This window comes from Nyctereutes procyonoides, unplaced genomic scaffold (genome assembly GCF_905146905.1).
Source record: "Nyctereutes procyonoides isolate TBG_1078 unplaced genomic scaffold, NYPRO_anot_genome, whole genome shotgun sequence".
NCBI lineage: Eukaryota > Metazoa > Chordata > Mammalia > Carnivora > Canidae > Nyctereutes > Nyctereutes procyonoides.
In genome coordinates, this window is record NW_026575146.1 from 27,494,639 (window position 1) to 27,518,536 (window position 23,898).

The 23,898-nt window shown below is 38.3% G+C and overlaps 2 long non-coding RNA genes across 2 annotated transcripts in view; both read left to right on the plus strand.

Moving 5' to 3' along the window:
- Positions 1–5,517: 5,517 nt before the first annotated feature.
- The window catches only part of LOC129501055 (uncharacterized), a 71,378-nt gene continuing 52,997 nt past the window's right edge, over positions 5,518–23,898 (plus strand). Inside the window, exon 1 of the long non-coding RNA XR_008662634.1 lies at positions 5,518–5,909. This is a non-coding gene — a long non-coding RNA (uncharacterized LOC129501055). The remainder of the gene's footprint in view (positions 5,910–23,898) is intronic.
- LOC129501056 (uncharacterized) overlaps positions 23,658–23,898 on the plus strand; it is a 42,256-nt gene continuing 42,015 nt past the window's right edge. Inside the window, exon 1 of the long non-coding RNA XR_008662635.1 lies at positions 23,658–23,885. This is a non-coding gene — a long non-coding RNA (uncharacterized LOC129501056). The remainder of the gene's footprint in view (positions 23,886–23,898) is intronic.

The following is a 23,898-nucleotide window of genomic DNA, read 5'->3' on the forward strand; positions in this document are numbered from 1 at the left end:
TTATGGGGCATCTGGGTGGCTGAGTAGGTTGAGCGTCTGACTCTTGATTTTGGCTCAAGTCATGAGCTCAGGGTTGTGAGACTGAGGCCGGAGGGGGCTCTGTGCTGGGTGTGGAGCCACTTAAGATTCTCTCTCTCCCTCTCCTTCCTCCCCTACCCCCCCCGAAAATATATATATAAATAAATAAAACAAAGATGTTATTTAGGTAACTGTGTGAGAGCAGCCCAGCGCTGTAGCTTTAGAATCTCCAAGTTATGGAAGTAGATGCAGGTGTTTCTAATAAGAAATGAAATTCTGTAGTGTCTTAGCATTCATTTTCACAACCTGCCTGTGTGCCAAAATCCCCTAAAACTTTTTGATTTGTTCCCTGTCTCATCATAGATCTCAAAAGACTCAAATTATGCAATACTTTTAAAAAAAAGAATGGGGGAAAAAAAAGAAAATTTATGTATGGGTTTCAAAAAGCCTTGGTGTAAACTCTGAAACTCCTGCCCACACAAGCAATTGTGGAGAGTTACTCAGAGTCTTTCTTTCCCAGGTGAAATATTTTTGATTCTGCAAGTTTGGCTCATATGTTAATTTTTATTTTCATAATATTCTCTCTCTCTCTCTCTCTCCCCCACCCCCCCCAACCCTTTTGTTCTCTCTCTTTTCTCTTTTATTTCTGGCTTTCAAATGGTATTACTATTGGCTTATATTTGCCCAAGCTCAGATAAACTTCATATGAGAAAATGGTTTAAGCATTACAGTCACTGAATGGTTACTAGGAATGCTGATTCAAATGTCCTGGATGCTTGACAATGATCAAAGAATTATTATTTAAAAATTAGCACAAATTTGGTCAAATTCGATTGATTTTTAAAGCCTAGTTTTCAGAACTATGTCCAGGGTGCCCTACTGAGTATCCTGGACTGATTATAGATTGAATGGGAACTCAGGGACCTTCCCCTCTGTAAGAGCAGGGAGTAATGGCCGATGCCAAGGGAGGGAAAGTAGGTTCTGTTTTCTCCAGGTGGCACCTTCTAGAGAGGTCAATGACAGCACCCTAACCCTCATAGTGGGGCCTGCTGGGATCAACTTCTAAGTTTTTGTCTTCTTACTCCCTTATATTCCTGTGAGAACACAGGCTGTTTAAACCCCGTTTCTTCAGCTTGATCTAAATGGTGTGTAAGTGCAGAGATGGTGAAGAGGGCAGCAGACCCCAAGCTGTCTTCACTCACAACTCCTGATACCCAGAGGCAAGACAAAGTCCCTAAGTATAAATTCCTTTACCTTTCCCTTTTCCCAATTCTGACGTAACTGACAGGCCTATGGGATTGAGACCTCCCTTGCTACCAGGGTCAATCTCCCAACCCTGCTCACGATTTCCTCTCTTCTTGGAGTGGGATCTGAATCTATCAGTTATCCCTGCCTCTCCAACACCGTCAACCCCCATCTCTTCACCTTGCTGCTGGCCTACATTATAGACAAATCTCCCATCCTTAAAAGAAAGTCCCATTTTGACCCTGTTTCTTCCTGTTATTACACTGCCTTCCTTCTTTCCTACCCTGTGAGTGTCAGAGCACTGCTGACCTACACTTTCCATTTCCCACATTCACTCTTCCCCCATTTCTTACCTTACCCCTCAGAGCAATTCTCTTACACTACTCCCATGCTTCTTGGCTTGCTCCTCTGACTCCCTCTTGGTTTCTTCAGGGGCCTCTTTTTTTTTTTCTGTCTTCCTCTAAAATTTTGATGATTCTCAGATTTTCTTCCTACAGTATATTCTTTAACTGAAAGCTATCCTTTGGTTCCAAGGTGATAACTATTGCCTGTTCACTAGCAACACCCTCAATGGACTTTTCTGGTATAGTCTTCTCCTGAAAAACCTTTTCTTGTATTTACCTCCTCTGAACACTTATACGTCGAATTCATACAGGCTTTTTAAAAAATCTCAATACCTCTGAGATAGAATCGGTCTCTTTTCCATGTTCTTTATGTGAGCCCTTGCCTTTGCCTTTCTCCTTTCTCTCACTCACACTATAACAACTGAATGACCACCAAGTTCTACTGATTATATTTATTAAATATTTTTCTCTCTTTTTAAAAGATTTTATTTATTTACTCTCGAGAGACACACACAGAGAGAGAGGCAGAGACACAGGCAGAGGGAGAAGCAGGCTCCATGCAGGGAGCCCAACTCAGGACTCAATCCCAGGACCCTGGGATCACACAAAGGCAGAAGCTCAACCACTGAGCCACCCAGGTGCCATTTCTTGATCCTATTATCATTCTGTCATTATCTCTTGCCTAGTTTACCATAGTAACCATCTAGCTGGTCCTTCTGTCTCAAAATTTTTGTTCCTTAAATCCACCCTTCACACTGTTATCAGATGGAGTATCAAAAATCTGTTTCGCTACCACCCTTTTCAAACCATAAAACGGCCCTCTTTAGCTTAGTATGCACACTCTCCATCATCATCTGAACTCGGCTGCATTATCAGTCCTATGTCTAGTCTGTCGATGTTTCTTTTCATATACCACATGCCCTTGTTCCTGCTGTTTCTCTAACTTCATAATCCTTCCCTCACATCTTCCTAACTTCTGCTTTCCTTCCATACTACCCCTTAAGATCAATCACCTCCTGGGTAGGTAATGTTTATGCCAGTGATTTGGGGCCTTACAATATTTGCTAGATAGTGGAAGCGAGCCAGGTGGTAAAGGTCAGATCAAGGACATTGTTATCTCATCCAAGGCAAATGTGTCAAACAGTCTCTAGATAGCATCTATTATGTTGAGAAGGTGAGGTGGGGCAGTAGAACTCAGAAACCAGTAAACAACAACAAAAAAAAGTGCTTTCAGATTTTAGTATTATATCCAAAACAAGGGGCGGTGGTTACTCCTAAATGGATGAGTAGGAGCAAAAACCTACTAAGTTTTTGAGGACATTCTATTGTCAAAGAATCTACAAGCTAAACTGACAAAGTTTATTATTGTTCAAGCTCTAAATCAGATCATTCTGTACCAGACAAGATCAGACTGCAAAGCTGGGCAGCCATCACACATTCTTCAGAGGTGGCCACAGAGGACAATAAAATAGAAAGGAACGTCCCGAAAAGCAAAGCCATGAGCTCCTCTCAGAGTGAAGAATCAAGGGCAGAGTCACTATATAAGAACTCATTCTTAGGCAGAGAATCTTTGCGGTTCTTATCCAACAGCCCTTTATAATCTTTATAGACAGATGACTCTTCAGTGTTTCCATCTTTCCCTGTTTAAAATTAGAAACTTTATGACAGTTACCCTAGTCATATTCCACCATTGTAGATTATGGCATGTGTTTAGGAGGAGGGGCAGTCACATAGTTTGTCTTTTACTTTATAGGTTGTCAGATGCTGAACGAGACTTGGAAGGGCCTGAGTGTGCTCTATATATGAGAAGAAATACCACAGATATTTGGATAGGCAAATGGGAGTATTGTTGGAAGAGATGGTTAATTGATTCCCAATATGTTTTCTCATGGTAATGGATTTTAACTCTTACATGGCTATCCAAACCAATGAGTACATTTTCTAGTTTCCTTTGCAGCTGGTTGTGGTTATGTGATTTGGTTTTGGCTTTTAGAGCAAAAATACTGTGTGCTTCTAGGATAAGGAAACTTAAAGGGATGTTCTTCCCTTATTCCCTTTGCCTTTTCTAGTAATGAGAAGGAGTGGGATGGGTCATCAATTGAACACAAGATGGAAGCCACATGTCATGAAGGTTGGAGCAATGAAATAGAAGATTTCTTGCTTTTTGATGCTCATGGAGTTACCATGCAGGCCAAGTGGCTCATTTGGGGTCTCTTCCCATTCCAGTACCAAGCTGATATGATAATTAACATAAATTAAGAAAAATTTTACAAAAAGTATCCAGATAATTCATAATAAATAAAACATAAGTAATTCAACTTTACTAAACTGTATGTTCATTTGGGGAGCTTTTCAAAAGTAGTTCCAAACTTCCCTTTAAATGTGCAACACCAAAGCCGTGCATACATAGCTATTTTTCCCTTCACCTATCTTTATCTTACTTGGGGAGATGGGATGTAAACAAAAGTGAAGCACAATTGTAGGATAGACGAAGATGAATTATCAGTTTCCACTCTCCTTTCTGTGGAGATGTATTTATTATGCCACATTTGCATTTGAGATAGTAGGTATTTATATCATTGCATTATATATTTTGGTAAATACTAATTTATAGTTGTCAAAATCACCAAGCAATTATTTTCAAGTAAGCATAAAATGGTGAAAAATGAGGTTAATTTGAGTAATCTAGGGAAAGGATTGTAGTAAGCACATTTATGAGAGAACTGAAACATTGAAGGCTAAGATTTCCTTGGACATGGAAATCTAGAAAGTTTGAAAAGCCATTCTATTTGAGCATGGTGAATATATTGCTTGAAAAAGCAGATATATCTCTTCCCCTTACCTGTGTCCTCTCCATCCCTAGTGTGGGAGATTATTTTAGATTATATGGATAGGCTCTAAATGCCATCACATGTATCCGTATAAAAGAGAGGAATGGGAAGACTTGCCACACAGAGAAGATGATGTGAAGACCAAAGAAGCAATTGGAGAAATGTAACCATAAGCCAAAAAATTCTAAGGAATGCTGGTAGCCACCAGAAGCTAGAAGACTGAAGGAATGGATTCACCCCACATCTTTGGGAGAACTTCCACAGAACATGCCCACACCGTGATTTTGAACTTCTGACCTCTAGAACTGTGAGAAAATAAATTTCTATTGTTTTAAGTTACCAAGGTTGTGCTAACTTTTTGTGGCAGCCACAAGAAATTAACACAGCGGGCAAGTTATAACTCTATAATGTGTTTAATCATGTCGTCTTTCCAGTAAATAGACAGTGTGATGCTATGGCGACGTTTTCTACGTGCCTCATTCTCTGCTCTTGGTAACTTCAGTCTTTCAAGCCACTTTCTGTCCAAAAAAAAAAAGACAGCTGTGAGTAAGTTAATTACTTGAAGTAGTTTCATCTATTACATTGTTCTTTGCTGATACATGTAAGCACAATTATTACTCCACCTGGCCTGGCAGTATGACAGACATTTGATGGATGAAAGGTTTTACAATGCATTTTATTCTTCTAAGCATTGCACAGACATTTATTAAGGTCATACCCATGACAAATAGACCATATGTTTTAAGGAGGTAAACAGCTGAGATTTTACAGTCAGCAAGCTGGTCTACAAAGGGCAGCCGACGCCTCCGCTATCATTAGCCTGTGTTCGATGGGGGAAGACATACAAGAGAGGTATGGATAAATTTGACAAATATTAAGCCAGTGCATTTTCATCCCTCTTCACCAGGTTGCATAACAGTGATTCTGTTGGCGGAGCCCATGGAAAAGGGGAACTGACAAGTGCTACCTCTGGGAGAAAGAAGGCATTTCACAGCAAAAGTTTGTGCTACAAAGTCAGCAACCAGCCCACCCCCTTGGCCCAGCAGCTTATGAGCAGAAAAAGAGAAAGAAAAGATAAGACAGACATAGGGGAATGAGACATGCAGACATGGACTTTTAACAGAGGAGAGCATAAGGGCTCTGGCCCCACTCCCCATTAGGTCTCTAGGAGGAGCCCACAGAATAGAGTGTTCACACAAAAATATGGGTAAGTGGGTGGAATGGTATAGACAAGCCTAGACAGGGTTTTGTTTTTCCTCCTGAACCTCCACCAGGTCCTGTGTAATGTGAAGGCTGAGTTGACAGCCCAGTGTTTGGCCAGCCAAGGAGACTTCACCACAAGTTCATTAGGTATAGATGTCAGCAGTAGACAACAGCAGAAAGCACAAGGATGGGACTGAGCCAACCATAGCTCGCTGGATCCAGCCAGCATACTAAGAAAACAGCATAAGATGATGGCCAAAGACATCAGGTATGGAGCAGACTGCCTGGGTACAATTTCTGGCTCTGTCATTTACAGTGTAGTACAATTGTGCCCAAATAACATCATCTCTCTGCCTCAGTTTTTCCAACTTGAAACCAGGATAATAAAAGTATTCACTTTATAGAATTATTGCAAGGGTTAAATTAAGCAAAGTATATAGTCAATTAAAGTGATGCTGCAAAAAAAATAAAGTGATGCTGGGATTATATAATCATTCATTAACTATTCTTGAGTTACCCAAGAACCAGCAAGAGGCCACACATGTCCTTTTTCATATTGTTTTGAGGTAATATAAGTTCTTTTTCCTTCTCTTTCTCAAGGAAACGAAGAAGTTGAGGAGATACATGTAAAAGATGAAATAATTATAGCAAACAGTTGGGTTGAATTAAATTTTAAAGTGGAATATAATTCATGTATTTTCTTTTTCAGTTTTTCCTGCTATAGATGGTAGAGTCGGGAACAAGGTCATGAATAAGACTAGACTAATTAGTAGACTAAGAAAAGGGACTCTATTTCTTTTTCTTTTTCTTTTCTTGGCTTTTATAAGTTAGTAAGGAGGGTAAATATCTGGTTCTGGCCCCCACGTTAATAGATAAACATTTCTTGGCAGTAATGATTTGTGAAAAAACCCCAAGTGGGTAAGTCATGTATAATGACTGTATAATAAAAATACCAGCATTTTTCTAAGTTGATTACACGCATTGCTTAATTTTAGTATTTATACCTTCTGCCTGTAAAGACATGAATAATAAGGGAGAAACAGAGCCAGGGAAGAATTCCTTGAGAAGGTGCATTGGGATTTAGAACTGGAAGTTGAGAAGGAGTCAGATTACTTATATTTGGAGAAAGAGCTTTTCAGATAAATGGAACAGCAATACAAAGGTTCTAAGGCCAGAAGGAATTGCTATTGTTTTAGGAATAGAGGGAAAACCAATGTAGCCAGAATGATGGAGATCAAGGCACATGCCATGGAGGGATTTGGAGATAATGGCACAGAGTCTAGATTTTATTCTAAAAGAAATTAGAAACCACTGGATGTTTTTAATCAAGGAGTAAGGTGATCTGACATACATTTTTACAAATCATTTTTGCATGGAAAATAGGTTCTGAAGAGCCATGAGTGGAAGAGAAGTAGACTATGAGGTAATCCAGATGAGTGAACATGATAGTTTGGACTAAGGTGATGGTAGTGGAGATGGAAAAAGTGGATGGATACAGAAAATACTTTAGAAGAGTCAACAGCTTCTGCTGATACATTAGGTATGAAGTTGAGAAATTGAGGACAATTTATTTTGGGCTCTAGCCTGGATGAACAAAACCAAATACCTTATACTGAGAAGAGGAAGAATGATTTGGGGTTGAGGCCCCAGGAAAAAACAGGCACTGAGGATTCTGTTTGGGCTTTATTCAGTTCAAAGTGTTTAGTACACAGCCAAGTGTCAGTATCAAATGACCAAGTAGTATGAGTGAGTCTGGAGCTCTGGGTAGAGGTCATGGCTTGAGCATATAAAATCAGAGGTCACCAGTCATATAGAGACACTCAAAACCAATGGACAAGGAGCAATCATCTAAGTAGAGAATATAGGTAAAGGCGAGAAAAAGGCTTGAGATCTGATTATGATGAAACAAAATTAAAACCAAAGCTCAACAAACAAACAAACAAATGTTTCTCTTACCTATCTTTCTCTCCTGTATTTGTAAACGCATTGGAAAAGTGCATGAGGTTACAAGCTACAGTTGTAACATTGATTCTACAAGGAGTGTGGTATTGGAGGTAATTGAAGGAAAATGTTCTCTTTTCACTGTATGCATTTCTGTATTGTTTGAAGATGCCTGACTTGAATATACTAACCTTGTTTCTTTTGACATTAAAACAAAACACCTTTAAAGCATCACAAGTAATACACGTGCATTACAGGTATAACTCCATGTCTCAAAGCAGTCACTGAACATTTCCACATATGGACTTTTCTTTGTGTAAATGTATTTAGACGTAGGACCTTAAAGATTGCTTTTTTATATTTAGATGTCGAAATTTAAATATTTTATGTTTAGTTTTTCACAAAAAATTGTTTCACAGAATTTGTGTTATTAATATCCTTTCTGCCCTACAGTGATCCTAACCTCCATGTTTGGATATCATGTATATCTCTAATCCAGATTTTAATCCTGTGAACCATACATCTCCATTCTTTGCAACCACATAACTTCACTTGGGTATCTTATAGGAGGCTCAGCTTCAATAGATCAGACTTGAAATTCAGCAGTTTCTACATCAACTACTATTAGCTGCTGTAGTAGACAGTACGGGCCTAGCATCTCTGAGAGGAAGGAGGGGAGATCTGGTGTAGCACTACATTGTTATCATGGGGGTAAGGCTGCATGCATCCAGACATTGGAGCCTGAAGGATTTAGGAATACTTTATTTCACTCCCTGTAGATGGGACTTTGATGAACCAGAGAAGTTGAAAACAGTGGGAATAAAAGGAAGAAATTTTATGGAATGATAATGATAATAGTAATAATCATGATGCAGAAATGGGAAATCTCAAATGGAAAGTGGTGTTACTATGGTACAATAAAACAAAATATAGCTACCTCAGATAAGTTACTGAAATGGTTGTGCATTTAGATTTTGCCAAAGGCTGAGTGTATTTTCTGTTTTTTTTTTTTTTTCAGGTTTACTTTTCATGACCTCAGTGGAAAAAATTTATCATTTCAGAGGTTCTTATAATTTCTTATATATTTAATAGCATTTTCATTTGTCGTAACTGAAAATCCAAAGTAGTGGTTTCCATTTTTGTCACCTTGAATTACGAGTGAGTCAAAATCTCTAAAATAGTACAGGGTGGCAGCGATCACTAAGCAGGACTTGATGACAGTACTTCTCCCTCCCCTCCAAAAAATAGGCTGTGAGCTCAGATAAAGCACAGAGCGGAACCTTGGCACCTTTATTAGATAAGGCCACTAATTATAGTGAGGTGGGGCACTATTCATTTACATCCTCTGGTACTTCTGAAGAAACGGGAGCAATGATGTGTCAGAACTGATAAAAGGCACTCAGAAACAGGTTGCCTGGTTTCTGTCCATAGGAAGTACACATCTGTGACCAAAGACATATTAGACTTTCTGGGGAAGAAACTCAAGACACAATCTTTATAAAGGAATTTCTGAGAATTAGATTCTCTATTTGTAAATAAGTAATACACTGGAGTCTTGTTATTTGTTTCTGGTGGAAGGTTTTAACTCTTGGAAAGATAGTTTATGAATTCTTAGTAAGAAAAAAGAAAAAAATTCAAAAGATTACACTGAAAGCAGCAAATCCTTTTACAACTAATTGGCTATTTGAACAATGCCCTAATTTTCGTTATATCTGCAAGCATCTGATAATTTAACAGTCTTTTCTTACACATTTCTTTTTGATTATATAACATACTTATACAAGGATAAAACTTTTATACTATTATTTGGCATTTTTTTTTGTTCTGACATGCAATATATATTTAATGAATTTCTTTGATGAACCTTTTAATAAAGAAGCTTCAGTTTCTTTATTGATTTTGATTCAATTTTTTTCTACCAAACTTGCACATCTTTTAAAATTTAGCTTAAGGAAAAAAAAAAAACAAAACTTGGTTTTTATCACAAACTGCATAAGACTGATTCATATAGGCCATAGAAACGTGGCTGCAGAGCTAGGCTTTTGAACCTAGTTATATAAAGTCTCTCCAGCGATGTACATGTCACCATGACATATATTTTTGGTCCAAGTTTAACCCTCTGCCAGTGAAGGAAATTGGGGCAGTGAGTGTGAGAGCAAGTTGGGCTCCCCAAAAATGAGAGAGAGGGGTGTTTGGTGCATGGGTAAAGTCAGTCTATAGCTCTTGCACGAATAATAGCTTGTGAACATCACAGGGAAAACCATGGCTATTTCTGCAGGACAAGAAATTACATTTCTGCATTTGTTTCAGATTAAATTATTTTTTAAAAACTTTTTAAAAAGACATAATTATTTGTTGAAACTAGCACTGTTAATTCTCCTTGAAAAATCTCAAGATAATTTTCATTTTATTTTCCTCTTGGACAAATTCATGCTTCCCACTGAATCCTATATGGGGCCATCTTCCTCTTAAGTTTTAAACAGGACTTATCATGACAGTTTACAGTAAGATCTTAAAGTGTGTGGTGGTGGATCTCTGCACCAGTAGCCACTTTTGAATAGCCTCATCCAGCTCACTGGGCATCTGTTCTCAGAAGGAAGAGATCCCCACAGTTTGACTTCTCCAGCCCCAGCCAGGCACCAGGAAGAGAGAACTTTCTCATCAAGAAAACCTTTGGAAACTCCCCTTTTAAAGTCTTTTTCCATCTCTTTGGACCTACAAATTTACTCTAACCCATTTGCTAATGATCTTATACAACTGTGTATATTTATTTTCTTTAGAGAACCATTTCCCCTGCTTCTTTCAAGTTATTTTTTTAGAAATATCTTCCCTACAACCAGGAACAAATAATTTGGCAAGAGAAGATTGTCAAAGCCAGTACAATGATAATGGAAGAATGGAGTTCATATAATTTACATTTGTCCAAGTTTTACTTTTACCTAAAGAAAAAGAATATTGCTTTTAAAGGTTTTGTTGTGTTGTGTGTTGTGTCTATCTGTTTGTTACTTTGTTTTGTTTTGCTTTTGCTTTTTAAAGACAAATATATAGAGGAATTCTCTAAGGGATTAAGTAATATTCTAGGTCTATTTAAGACAGTTTCTGCATTTGGTTAGTCACTCTGCAGACACCACCAACAACAACCAAAAAAAAAAAAAAAAAAACAAAACAAAAAAAACCTCAGAAATCCAATATGTAATGACTCTAATAAGAAGGAATCATAACTAAGGGAAGATTTTTAATTAATTGATAGAGTTTAAAACCAGCTACAGTTCAGCTATATTTCAATAAAGCTGTCTTTAAAAAAAGAAGGGGAGTTATTACCAAGGCCCACAGAAAAAAAAATTATAATGAGATTGATATTCAAAGTTAATAATACCTATAATTCAACAAACTGATATAAGCTTCACTGTCAAGTTGTTAGAAAAAAAAACAACCGGGCAGCCCGGTGACTCAGCAGTTTAGCGCTGCCTTCGGCCCAGGGCATGATCCTGGAGACCCAGGATCCAGTCCCACTTCAGGCTTCTTGCATGGACCCTGCTTCTCCCTCTGCCTGTGTCTCTGCCCTCTCTCTCTCTCTCTCTCTCTCTCTCTCTCATGAATAAATAAATAAAATCTTAAAAAAAAGAAAAGAAAAAAAAAAAACAACCAAAAAACAACTCAATCTCCATTTACAGGACTGTCAGTAACCTATAGCAGTCTGTAAGGATGAGAGAGAAAAAAGAAGAGGATTAACGTGTCACTCTCTCATGCTACCAAACCATGGGACCTGTAAATCCCAAGAATGAGGGAGACTCATACAAGATCACTTGGAATTAAGCATGCACACTAATGGCCTTACTTTTTGTTCCAAAGGGTCCTGTGATTGGGCTTGAAGCCAATACACTTCAGCCAACAGTCTCTCAATTAGGTACAGTCCCAATGCCAAGTTTCTCAGCAAGAGCATGTGAAAAGGCTTCTTTTGACTTTTGATCAAATCCATTTAAAATCTTTGCCATGGGATCCTGAAAATTGCCATTTAGAAATATGTCTGGAATTCCTCATACCTGGTATTAGGTACCTGTTCTTATGACTCTCAAATAAATGGATTCAAAGTAAAATATTGATGTGGGCTGTGGTGAAAACAGCAAATCCATATACATTTGCCAACAGTTTAGAATATCAGCTTTTTTGGGCAGGAACTTGTCCTATACCTCTGTGCAGGTGCAGAGCCCCATACATAGTAGACACTTAATGAATGTATTTTCATTCAGCTTGGTGAATCGAACAGCAGATTGCATTATTGAACTTACAAAACACACTTCAAACAAATAGGTGGTTCACCATTTGGAAGACCCTTTATACCCTATTTTTTAGTCACTCATGGTGAGACGAAATGTTTGTCCTTTTAGGACAGAAGAAGAACTTTTTGCACTGGGAAATCCAGTCCAATGGCAGTAAACCTGCTATGTGAATATTGTCTAATCCCTCCTGCTTTAGAATGCTCATTTGTATTGGGATGTGAAGTACCCCATCTTGGCTATGATTGTAGAACTGTAAAAAAGGACTTTTATTTCAGCACCCCCACCCCTTTTTTCCAAGTGTAAGGAAAACAAGGGTTCACTAATAGGTAGATAGTACTGGATACTTTGCTTTTGGATCTTATTTGTCTTTTCTATGGACTTTTTTGATGACTGTAATAAAACAACTCACAATCTATAGGAAGTATTCACACTTGTTCCGTTTAAGAGGAATGCTTCCATGATTTTAACCTGACCAAGGTAGACACAACAAAGGGAGACACTACACCCAAAAGCAAGAGAGTTAGTACAGTCTGTGGCAAATTCTGTGGCCTGTGGCCAGAATTGTCTGCACATTATACTAAGCTCCCCTACATGGAGCTAAGTACATCTTCAGACAAATAAACTGAAATAGTTTTTTCACTGATGAAAAATGCAGGAATTTTTTTAAAAGATTGACTGATTATTTATTTATTTATTTATTTATTTATTTATTTATTTATTTATTTATTTATTTAAGGGGGAAGGGCAAAGGGAGAGGGAAAACAGATTCTCTGCTGAGCAGGGAGCCCTACTCAGCTCCATCCCAGGATCCTGGGATCATGACCTGAGCCTAAAGGCAGAGGACTAGGTGACCCAGGAGCCCTAAGAAATGCAGGAATTTGTGACATATTAAACACTTAAATCTTAACCTTGAAGGTTTTGAAAGGGTAAACTATAAAAATGTACTTTTACAGACTTAAACAATATTTGCAAACTCAAATGCGCGCAATGACAAAACGGGTAATAAAACCCTGAAAAGTGGGCTAAATGTTAGATGAGTGGAGTGGAAGAGACTGGGGGTGGTGTTAAGCTGGTGCCTATTTGAAAGTTGTTCAAATTCTTGAACACACACACACACACACACACACACACACACACACACAGGCTTGAGAGTCAAGCCTGAATCTGCTTCTTGTCATGTGAAAATTTTTAAAAGGTGCAATTTCAAAAGAATGAAGGATTCAGCTCTGTGGAAGCTAATTCCTTCTAACCCTTTCCCGATTTACCAAAAGCTCAATTCTCTACTGCCTTGACCCAATAAGGTCTCAGACTTGACCTTATCCAGTACTCTTTCCTTGGGCTCCCCCTAGAGGCAAAGGACCTCTACTAACCGGTCCACTGCTGCCACCCACACTATCTTCTGAGAGAAGATGGGATCAATACCCTGGATGGGGAGTGGCGCTGGGGTTACTGCCTAAAGAATAGCAATCCAAAGGAAAACAAGAGCAATATTTATGTGACTTTATTGCTCATGTCTCAGACACTAAGTAAACATTTAGGGCATACTCTATGCAAAGATTTGTAACAGGTATTCTGAAAAATACTGAAATAACCAATAATAATTTCTACTCCCTTCAGAAAAACTAAAAGCACACAAATAAATAACATTCTTTATGCTTTTCTGACACCTTAAAATTCCCTTCCACTAATTTTTGTACTATATACTTCTTAAGAATGATGTTCTTCAGAATTCTCTTCAATCCCTCTTCTTTTCTCCATTTATAGTGTTTTATGTATGTATTCCTATCCATTTTTCTGGTTTCAGTCATGACCTGTTTCCTTTCTTTCTTTCTTTCTTTCTTTCTTTCTTTCTTTCTTTCTTTCTTTCTTTCTTTCTTTCTTTCTTTCTTCTTTCTTTCTTTATTATGACCTGTTTGTCCATCTTCATATTTCTAGACTGGGCTTTTCTTAAGTGATAGGTTCACGTGTTTACTCTCTTACTGGAATTCTTCACTAGAATGTTTCAAGATCCCTTCAAATCCTGCATACCCAAAGAATAATTCATGGCCATAAATATTTAGTGCCACATGAGCATTATCTGTGGTGTTATGAATCTAGAAGGGCACTTTGGGCTGCAGTTGTCTGGGAAATTCTCATGGCAGAGCTAGACCTGGGCAAGACTTTCAACGTTATTTGTGGGCAACAGTATGAAAAAAAATCAAGAGAATAAGTGGTGATTAAGCCAGAAAAATGAATGAGACTACATCTATTACCATGTCTTTGAATGAAGAGTTTTTCTGCTGTCACCATATCTGCAAGGTCCAAGTGCAGTTTTGACTTCTGTCATAATCAAAATAAAAAAGGGAAAGAAAATTTGCCTGGTGTTGATTTTTATTTCTGTATCTGCTTTTTTCTCCTTCCACTTGGAGAATTTGGAGATTGAAGACCAGGTACATGATGAAGGACCCAACCACATTGTACTCACAATAGAAATACATATTTTTTTTCTCAAACATTTGTGGATTTCTTCACCCTTGAAAACCAAAAAGGGCAATCCTGAAGGCCCATTGAGAGTTGGCTCTTGAATACCAGGCATTTTCTTTATTCCTTCTGCATCCACTTGAGTGTGAGGATCTGGCCCTGCCTTTGTCCCAGCCAAGGAGCTGAATGCAGGCTCTGAGGCTCCCAGCGATGCCCTGCAATCGTGTGAAAGGACTGCCTTCTTTCCATTCCTTCCCTGGCAGTGGCACTTCCAGCTTAAGTAACTCTTAGCACAAACTGGACTTTGTACAATCCCATCAGGCAAGCTCTTTTGACGCTTACTTCAAAATAAAAAGCTGTTTTTCTTCTTTTTATCTTATGCAGTGTTGCTGTCGGGAAGGAATGCAGAGAGACTTTTCTGTTCCCTGAGTAATCATAGCAGGCACTTTTCTTATACAGAATTGTAGATAATTAAGAACATGATTTTGCTTTTTTATACAACTAGATACACCATAAAAATCTTAGCTGCGTGGAACTTTTTCATGAGAAAGAAATATCCTTTTTACTGTGATAGCCTCAGGGGTGAAAGAAGTTATACTGTGACAGCTTATACAAAAAGCACACAGTTGAGAAAATTCAATCAAAAACAATAGGCTTCATTGAAGAGTTCTACTGTCCTGTTTTTTTTTTTCTCCCACATTGACAGTGACAAGATTTTTGTAAATTTTACTTAGTTCTTTGCACCCTTTGAATAGAAAATCGTCCATTTGCAAGGCAGATATATTTCTTTAAAGACTGTCAACCACTGGCATGAAAGAGATCTTTTTAATCACACCTATTGAAATTAATTGGACAGTATTGTGTATCACAACTTGTTTGCCATAATACTGGCTTTGTTCTTAATTGAAGTGCTATTTGGTGAATCTCTCTAATGAAGGGCTACGTGTTTTTGTTGTTATTGTTGTGGTTGTTCATTCCAAAAGTCACAAAAAATTTAGCCCAGATGGATGAATGAATAAGCATTTGAAGAAAAAGAGGAACTTTCCCAATTTCACTAATTTATAAGCTAGTACTTGTATAGGAAAATAGTGAGAAAATGTTGTTGTTAAAGACAGAAAAGACAATAATGCACTTAGTACCCTTGGCTTAAATTTTGGTAATCATTTGGCTTTTAGAAATGTATCCTATAGGGATACATACAGTTCCTTCTCCAGTGGAACTCAATAGAATGAGAAGCATGCACAGACTAGAGACTTAGCATGACCTGTTTCAAACTTCAGGATGCAGATATGAATATAATATAGTGACCTCCACCCCGCCCTCAAACAATCACTTATTCCTCTATACTTCTTTTTAAAAAACAATAATAATATCTCTCCTTAAGAACAACCCCTCCACCCCCGCCAACACAGTTATCCATGAACCCTAGGAACTCAGTCCAAAGCGGGTGAGGGTTTGTCCTGATTCCAATACCAAGGAGAAAAAGGACTGTGCCTGATTATTCCTTCTGCTATTGCTTCCCCTCACCCTCCCATGCCTAATTAATTAAGGACTCAGTGCACATAGACTGATGGACCGGGCTTGTGAACTCTTGCTGAGTATTCTTGCTGATATATACGATACTCAGGTCATAGAGATTTCCCTGTATTATGTGCCAAGGCACATCACCATGTTCCTGAAAGCATGCAAATGAGGGAAAGAGTGTTCCAGGTATATAGAAGCACGTATGGAAAGACCTAAAAACAGGAGATGTATGGCTGTTTAGAAAGAGAAAAATACTGTAAAACTATGTAAGTTTTTTAATAGCAGGTAACTCTGGACTACAAGATTATGAGTTATTTTGTTTTTCTTAATACTGTTTTTAACCTTCATAGTTTTCTGCAATGAAACCACATTACCTTATTATTTGAAAATATTTAGATACTCACAAAAATGTAAAATCAGCGACATTTGGAAAAAGTTGTATGTTGGAGTAATATTATTTTAAAAAATGACATGTCACAGTATTCAAGCTGATTAATATAATAGAAGGGAGAAAATGAATTCTGGCAGGGGGAGGGAGGTGGTGGTACCTAAAATAGTGGTTTAAAAATCCAGGTTTTGGGTTTGGTCTGAGTGCTGGCAGATGCTGTGGGGAGGGTGATGGAGATATAAGAAATAATTTAGGGCTAAATTCAAGATGGGAGGTTTTCCAGTCTGTTTTCCCTATTGCATAGGGACTACCCATACCAGATACCTGAGAATTATTCTCAGTCCTTCACTTTCCTTCCTCTTCCAAGATTTTCTGTCTTTGGTTTTCTGTAATTCGAACATAATGTGCCCAAGTATATATGTATGTATGTGTGCGTGTATATATACATATATAGTATTCATCCTGCTTGGTGTTCTCTGAGCTTCTTGGATTTATGGTGTCTATCATTCATTTTGGAAATTTCTCATTATTATTATTTTCATTCTTATTATTTCTATTCCTTTACTTCTCTTGTTGTATTGTTGTATTCTGGATATATATATATATATATATATATATATATATATGTTGTATCATTTGAAATTGTCACACTGCTTTGATGTTCTCTTACTTATGGGTTTTTTTTCTTTTTTTTTCATTCCTTTTCGTTTTGCATTTCAGTTTGGGAAGTTTCTGTTGTCTTGTCTTTAAGCTCACTCATTCTTTCTTCAACCATAGCCAGATATATCAATGGGTCCATAAAAGGCATTCTTCATTTCTGTTACAATGTTTCTGATTTTCATAAGTTCCTTTTGATTTCTTTCTCAGAGTTTCCATTTCTCTTCCTATATTATTAAGCTGTTCTTATGTGCCCTTTACTTTTTCTATTAGAGTTTTTTTCACATATTAACTATAGTTATTTTAAATTCCCAGTCTGTTAATTCCTAAGTTTATCCCATACCTGGGTCTGATGCTGATGCTTGCTTTGTTTTTTCAGACTATTTTTTTCTTTTCTTTTCCTTTCCTTTCCATCTTTTCTTTTCTTTTCACATGACTTATAATTTTTTTGACATCTATAATGTATTGGATAGCAAGAGTTGAAGTAAATGGTCTCTTAGTTTGAGGTTTTTATCTGCTAGCAGTTGGGTTGGACTGTATTTAATATTTGTGGTAGCTGTAGAAGCCAGAGGCTTTAAATTCCTTTAGAGTCCGTGATTTTTGTCTCATTGACTTTTGGCTTTCCTAAGAACTCCACAGATAGAATCTGTATCATGCAGCTCTTTAACCCATAATCCACTCCTATTACACTGGAGCCTTGTAGTGTGATGGTGAGATGCAGAGAGGGAAAGAATTTTTGAATCTAATGAATATATCTTAGTCTTTGAGTAGGCATGAGTTTCTGGGCAATGACCTTCAGAAATGTTTTTTCACCTTCTTCCTCTCATTATATTATATAGGAAAGCCAGAAAAGGCAGGGGTTGGGGGAAATGTCCTTTGGATGGTTGGATATGGTTCTGGTAAAGTCTTTTCCTCTGGAAGTAGGACTTTGTTATAGAGAACACTGTGGAGCTCTGCACCTGTTTCAAACGGCCCCTGCCAGAGCCATAGGGGGATTTTATTAGCTTTTCACAAAAAGAAACTGGTGGAATTTCTGGAAGTAGAACCCATGAAAGTATGGGTGGTCCCCCTAAGACTGTGCCTCTAAGGAGTTTCTCTCTCTCATGCTAGCCCACACTCTGTTTCCAGCATTTTATTAAAATTATCATGTAAGCGTTCCTAACAGTTTATGGTTCCAGAGGCTTCCACCCCAGGAAAACGTATCTTAGCTGTGATTTTCTGGATTTTTCTATCTTGCCAGCCTTGGGAATGGAAGTTTGCTTTTCAACTTCAGTTCTGTGATGGATCCAAGAAAATTCATTGGTTTTCAGTTTGTTCAGTTTTTTTCTTGTTATAAGGACAGATGGAATATATTCCAAATTCTAAACACATTGGAGCTGAAAGCAGAGATCTCCTTTTCTTTATCCTTTACAATCAATAAATAAAAGATTCCTGGTTTTAACTTCTATCTCTTAGATCTGTCCTTCCTTTATATCCCCACTGCTATTGCTGTCCTTCAGGCTTCTTTGTCTTCAACCTATATTATTTCAGAAACTTTGTAAATGGTCCATGTGCTCTTAAATCCTCTCAGATTATGGTGAACATACATTCCAGTTTTCCTTTTTTTTTAAGTATTTAACTAAGCTCAATTTTAATAAGATCCTCTGCATACACATTTGCTACTAAAAATGAAATAGCACATCAAAAAATTACAATTCAATTTCTGAAAACCAGAAAAATCTACCCTATGCACACCCTCCCCTAATTATACTCTAACCAAACCACCCCAAGTTTTCTGTGTATTCCTTCTGCACAAGTTACTTGGCTTCCAATTTTTTGATGTTAGGCTTTATTTTAATGACTTTAGGCTTCTCAAACACCTAGGCAAAACTCAAAACCTAGTAGTGCTTCCTTAGGTCAAATTGAAAAGTGGACATATACTGACGTCATTCAAATGCAAACTACAGGAACTGAAGTCATTCAAATGCAAACTACAGGATTCCTCACAAACTACTAATATCAAACTAAAATAGATACAAGGCAGTTTATATCATAGATTATCAAAATATTACAATTTGTCCTAACATAGAACAGCTTTCCCGAGCTGCTGTATAATGATCCTAGAATTACTAATAAGAGGAAATAGTACAAGTTTATGTTTACATTGGCTCTGTGTCCAGTTCCAGTTATGCCTATTTTCTAAGTGGGAATGATCGTAGTGCTCCTTTTTCAGTATTCCAGTTGGCCAGTAATTATGTGGTCACCCTACCTTGAATCAGTCTTGCCTTGGATCCATCTCTGTCATCAAATGATCTTTTTAAGATTTGATATTGATTATGTCCCTCTCCTGTATAAAACTCTTTTTTTCCCCCTCAATCAATAAGGTAAAATCTCAGTGCCTTATTATATAAGGGCATCCAAGGTCCTCTGTGAGTTGACTGCTACCATTTTGAGCTAGTTTTTAATCATGTTTTTCTCAACCCCTTAAATCTGAAGATCTAACAATGTAGAGCTACTTGGTATTTCCTGAACAGGCATGTTATTTTCAACATTACTACCTTTGCTATGAAACCATCTAAGACCCTTCCTCCTCATTGCCAGCCCTTCTCACCTGCCTCCTCCAAATTCAGTTCTTATAAATCAACATTAATTAATTATCAATTATTCAAAGTTACATATTATTTTAACCATTGTTTTTCAGGATTTGTCATACATATACAAACACTATTACAAACACTAGATTATGAACTCTTCAAGAGCAGAAAATAGGTCCATATCATTTGAATTCTCAGTGTCTAATGTAATAGGTACTCAGTAATGTAGGTGGTACTCAATGGTTACTCTGTTGAGTTGGCTTAGGAGACAGGAGAGCAATAAGAATACCTTGTTAGGGTACAATCAAGTTAATTTCATGAACTTATGCAGAGTTAGGGTCTCTTAGACCTATGATTTCTCTCAGGAGAAATTACAAGGCTGACTTTCTATAAATTTGAGACTTCAAATGATTAGCGATGGAAAGATTAGGGCAATTTGATGATTTAGAAGAAACCACAAAGATAAATGGGAATAATAGTAATAAAAATTACCCTTTACCTTTTGTCCCAGTTGCAATTTATAATTCTGGAATTCCTTGGAGTTTCATGCTGGCTTCTGATGCACACCTCTTTTTCTCTTCCTATTTTTAGCCCACTTTTGTAGTCTCTGCCCCCACTCTCCACATACAACCACTTCCTGGCCATCCTCTTGGGCCTAGAGTTGTACACACTAGCAGTATGGTAGGCACTTTTGGAGTATGGCCAGAGGAAGTGGTCTCTTCAGGGAGCATGAAGTTCTGTTGTCCCTGGGACCTGAGTGTGCTCTGGGAGGGAAGGCACAAGTATATCACTTGGCCCCAGAGATATCTCAACCCACTGAAAGGACAGATGAAAGAAAGTTTGATGAGGTCCTCTAATATTTAGTGCATAAATTGGGGTCCTTTGCTAATGTCTAAGTGTGTCCAGTGAAATGAACATTACATAGAAAATGGTACAGGATAGCATTGTGTTATCATTAAATAAGCACATTTAAAAAATGTATTTATTTATTTGAGAGAGAGATTGTGTGTGCGAGCACAGGGTGGGAGAGGCAGAGGGAAAAGGAGAGAGAGTCTTAAGCAGACTCTGCACTGAATGTGGAGGCCAATGTGGGGCTCTATCTAATGGCCCTGAGATCATGACCTGAGCTGACACCAAGAGTTGGACACTTAACCTCTGCACTACCTAGGCACCCTTATAAGCAGATTTTTAATAAAACTAGAGCTGAGAAAATGTTTTGAGGAAGTATAAAGTCTGCACTTAGTAGAATGGAGCCCCGTAGGACAGAATGGAAAGACAGACAAAAGCTATGCATGAAAGCAAATGTAAATTAGGGATGAATATTAGCTCATTATCTCATTTCCTCCATCTCTGCCTTTCTTGGCTTTCAATAACTGGGCATATTGGTTTTCTTACTTTAGGAACAAACTTACTCTCCTTTCTTAAATGGTTTTTTTCCTTGTTGCCCACAATAGGCTTTGGACTAAGAAATTTCTAGACTCAAGTCCTTCTCCTTCATTAGTGATTTCTGTAGTCCTCAGTAATTTGGGTGGCAAGATCTCATTTCTCATAAACCTGAGAAGATTAAGATGGATTACCAGATTAGTTTGAAGAGAATGAGGGAGTTGGTGGTTAGAAATGCAAAAACAGGAAATATCCAAGTACAAATAGATAGATTCAGAATTTCCCATGAAATCTTTGGGCTATGGTATATAAAGCCTGCTTTTGTCAAGAATCTCTCAGTTCTAGAGACTTTACTGACTCAATATATTGCAAGTCTGGAGAAACTTATTTCAGCCACACCTGGTTTCTCAAATAATGTATCAGTCATCTGTTTTCTTCTACCTATCACAGGCAGAGTTTTCCAGAAACAGACACTGAGATGCAGCTCAAAGTGGGAGCTGTTTATTAGGGATCAAAACCTGTGAAAGGAAAGGGAAAGGGAGAAGAAAAACTATGAGGCAGGCCCTATAAAACTGCAGCCAACCTAATGAGGAGCTCTGTATTAAATAATGACAATGGCATCTTTCCCAAGGTCAGTCAAAATGGCCAGGCTTGATACCTGACCTTGTTCAATCATTAATGTGGGCTTACCCAGGATGGGCATGACTTCAGGTGAGTCATCTTTTCGTAGCTGAGGCAGACTCTGAAGAAGCTGACAGCTGGAAGCCATCTGCTGACCACACTCCTTGCAGCTAGGCAATCAGTGGCAAAAGAGACTTAAGAAAGACCTATGTGGCACATCACCATGTCTACTTCACTATCGTTGACTCTGCTTTCTTTCCTGTGTGTTGGGTCCCTTCTGAAGCATTTCCAAAATTAGGGCAAAAATATTCACCCAACACATCAGACTTATGTTTCACCAGTTTGGCAACTTTATTTTATTTATTTATATTTTTTAAAGTAGGATTCACACCCAGCATGGAGCCCAATGCAGGACTTGAATTCATGACCCTGAGATCATGACCTGAGCTGAAAGCAAGAGTTGGATGCTTAACCAACTGAGCCACCCAGGTGTCCCAAATTTGGCAATTTAAAAGAAAGAATCTCTTATAAAGGTTCTAGTTAATATCCTGAGATTGAATATTATCAGTTTGGCTTGGGGTCATGAGTTCACTTCTACAGCCAGGGTGCAAAAGTAGCCCCACCTAAAGTACATGGACTGAGAGCAAGAGTGGAGAGGTTCCCCAAAGATACATCATGGTACTGTTACCAAATAAAGGGTGTAAGGGAGTGGGGAACAGAAGTCTCCTACCCTGCTGTAGGCAGTGTTCTCATGCATTATGAAACCTTTTCTAGAATGGTCTGGAGGTCCCCAAGGAATTGTGTAACCGGACTTAATGTAGTAGAAGAACTCAAAGTATGCTGTCAACCTTCAGAGATTCTCATTATTTTGAAGATATGAACTTGGCTTCACCATAAAGAAGCAAATCCAGAATGTTATAGTGGACAGCTTATTTAAAATCCTCCTCTCCTTTTCTAGCAATTCTACTAATTTCCTGATGCACCGTTTTATTTGTGACAGAGCGGAGAATAACTGTGGTACTCCGCAACATACTGAATGGGAAAGTAGCATAAGAACACGGTAACAAAGAGCCTTTTCATGCTGCAAGGGAGAGTATTCCCGTTGGCACGGAGAACCTTCACCGCTGGGACTGCTAAACTGCAAATCTGTGAAAAGAAAGATTTCTATGTTCAGAAATACTGGATATATTTAAAATAGTGTCATTTTAGTGTGTGTGCTTATGTATGTAAGTATGTATTTCTTTATTTTAAGATTCTATTTATTTATTTGACAGAGAGAGAGAGGGCACAAGCAGGGGGAGCAGCAGAGGGAGAGGGAGAAGCAGGCTCCCCTTTGAGCAGGGGGCCCAATGCAGGGCTCCATCAGGATCATGACCTGAGCCAAAGCCAGATGCTTTACCTGCTGTGCTACCCAGGCCCCTCTGGCTTATGTATTTATATGTATGTATGAATCTTTTATTTAAAATATCTTTCACTGGGCTTACAAAATTTGCTCTTCTTCGGAGTGCTGAGTCTGTCTGTCTGAAATATAATAAACCAGGGTTTATGGGTTTATCCTCAGGGAGCACTCATCAATCAGCAGTAGTACTCACTAAATATTGGAAACTTTTTCTACCATTTGGTAAATGGTCTAATGGTAAGTGTGATAAGCTCTATAATTAGTTAATGAATTCTAGCATGTGTGGTTTTTCCTCAGAAACCATACACCACTATGATTGCTACATATTTTGTTTGTTTGTGTGGGCACTGGAGCATAGCATGGGGAGACCTGCTGAGGCAATTCTGTTATTTGTTTCAGGTTTTTCAGGAATTTCTTTTGGGTTCAAATGTCCTTAGCTGGAAGGAGACCCACACAGACACATTTGGGAGAAATCTGATAATGGCTGAAGAGTTTGGGACAAACCTGAGGCACACGTGGGGCTTAATGTTCAGGTTGTGAGAGTGTTCGTTCAGGTACGATTGGGAAACTTTGCGTTAGTGGAAAACTTTCCCCTGGGAAGTACTGACCATCCCTGAACAATGTGAGAAAGTTTATGAGGAGAAGATCTTCCTGGGATCCCTTTTTAAAGACCCAAAGAATGTGTCAGCGATAGGTGGTAGTGAGGGCCTCCTCCCCACTGTGTGTGGCCAGTTCTCCCAAAGAAGAAACCTCCTCTTACCCTGCACCCCTCTCACTCCACCCAGTTGCTTCTGCAGCTCTTCTAAGCACAGTTACTTGCTCAGCCTGGCAGCAATTGCCATTCGCTTCTATTTTCCTCTGTTTCCCTTCCTGCTTTTGTTCTGCTTGTTAACTGCGCTTCAACCAGGTGTCTCCCCACCAGCACCCTTTGTTTCCTGACTGGACTTTGAAAGGAGGCTACCCTCTTGCCCTTCTTCGGTGGAACAAAACAGACAAAATATGCAGATTCTTAACTCAAGTAAGTAGAATTA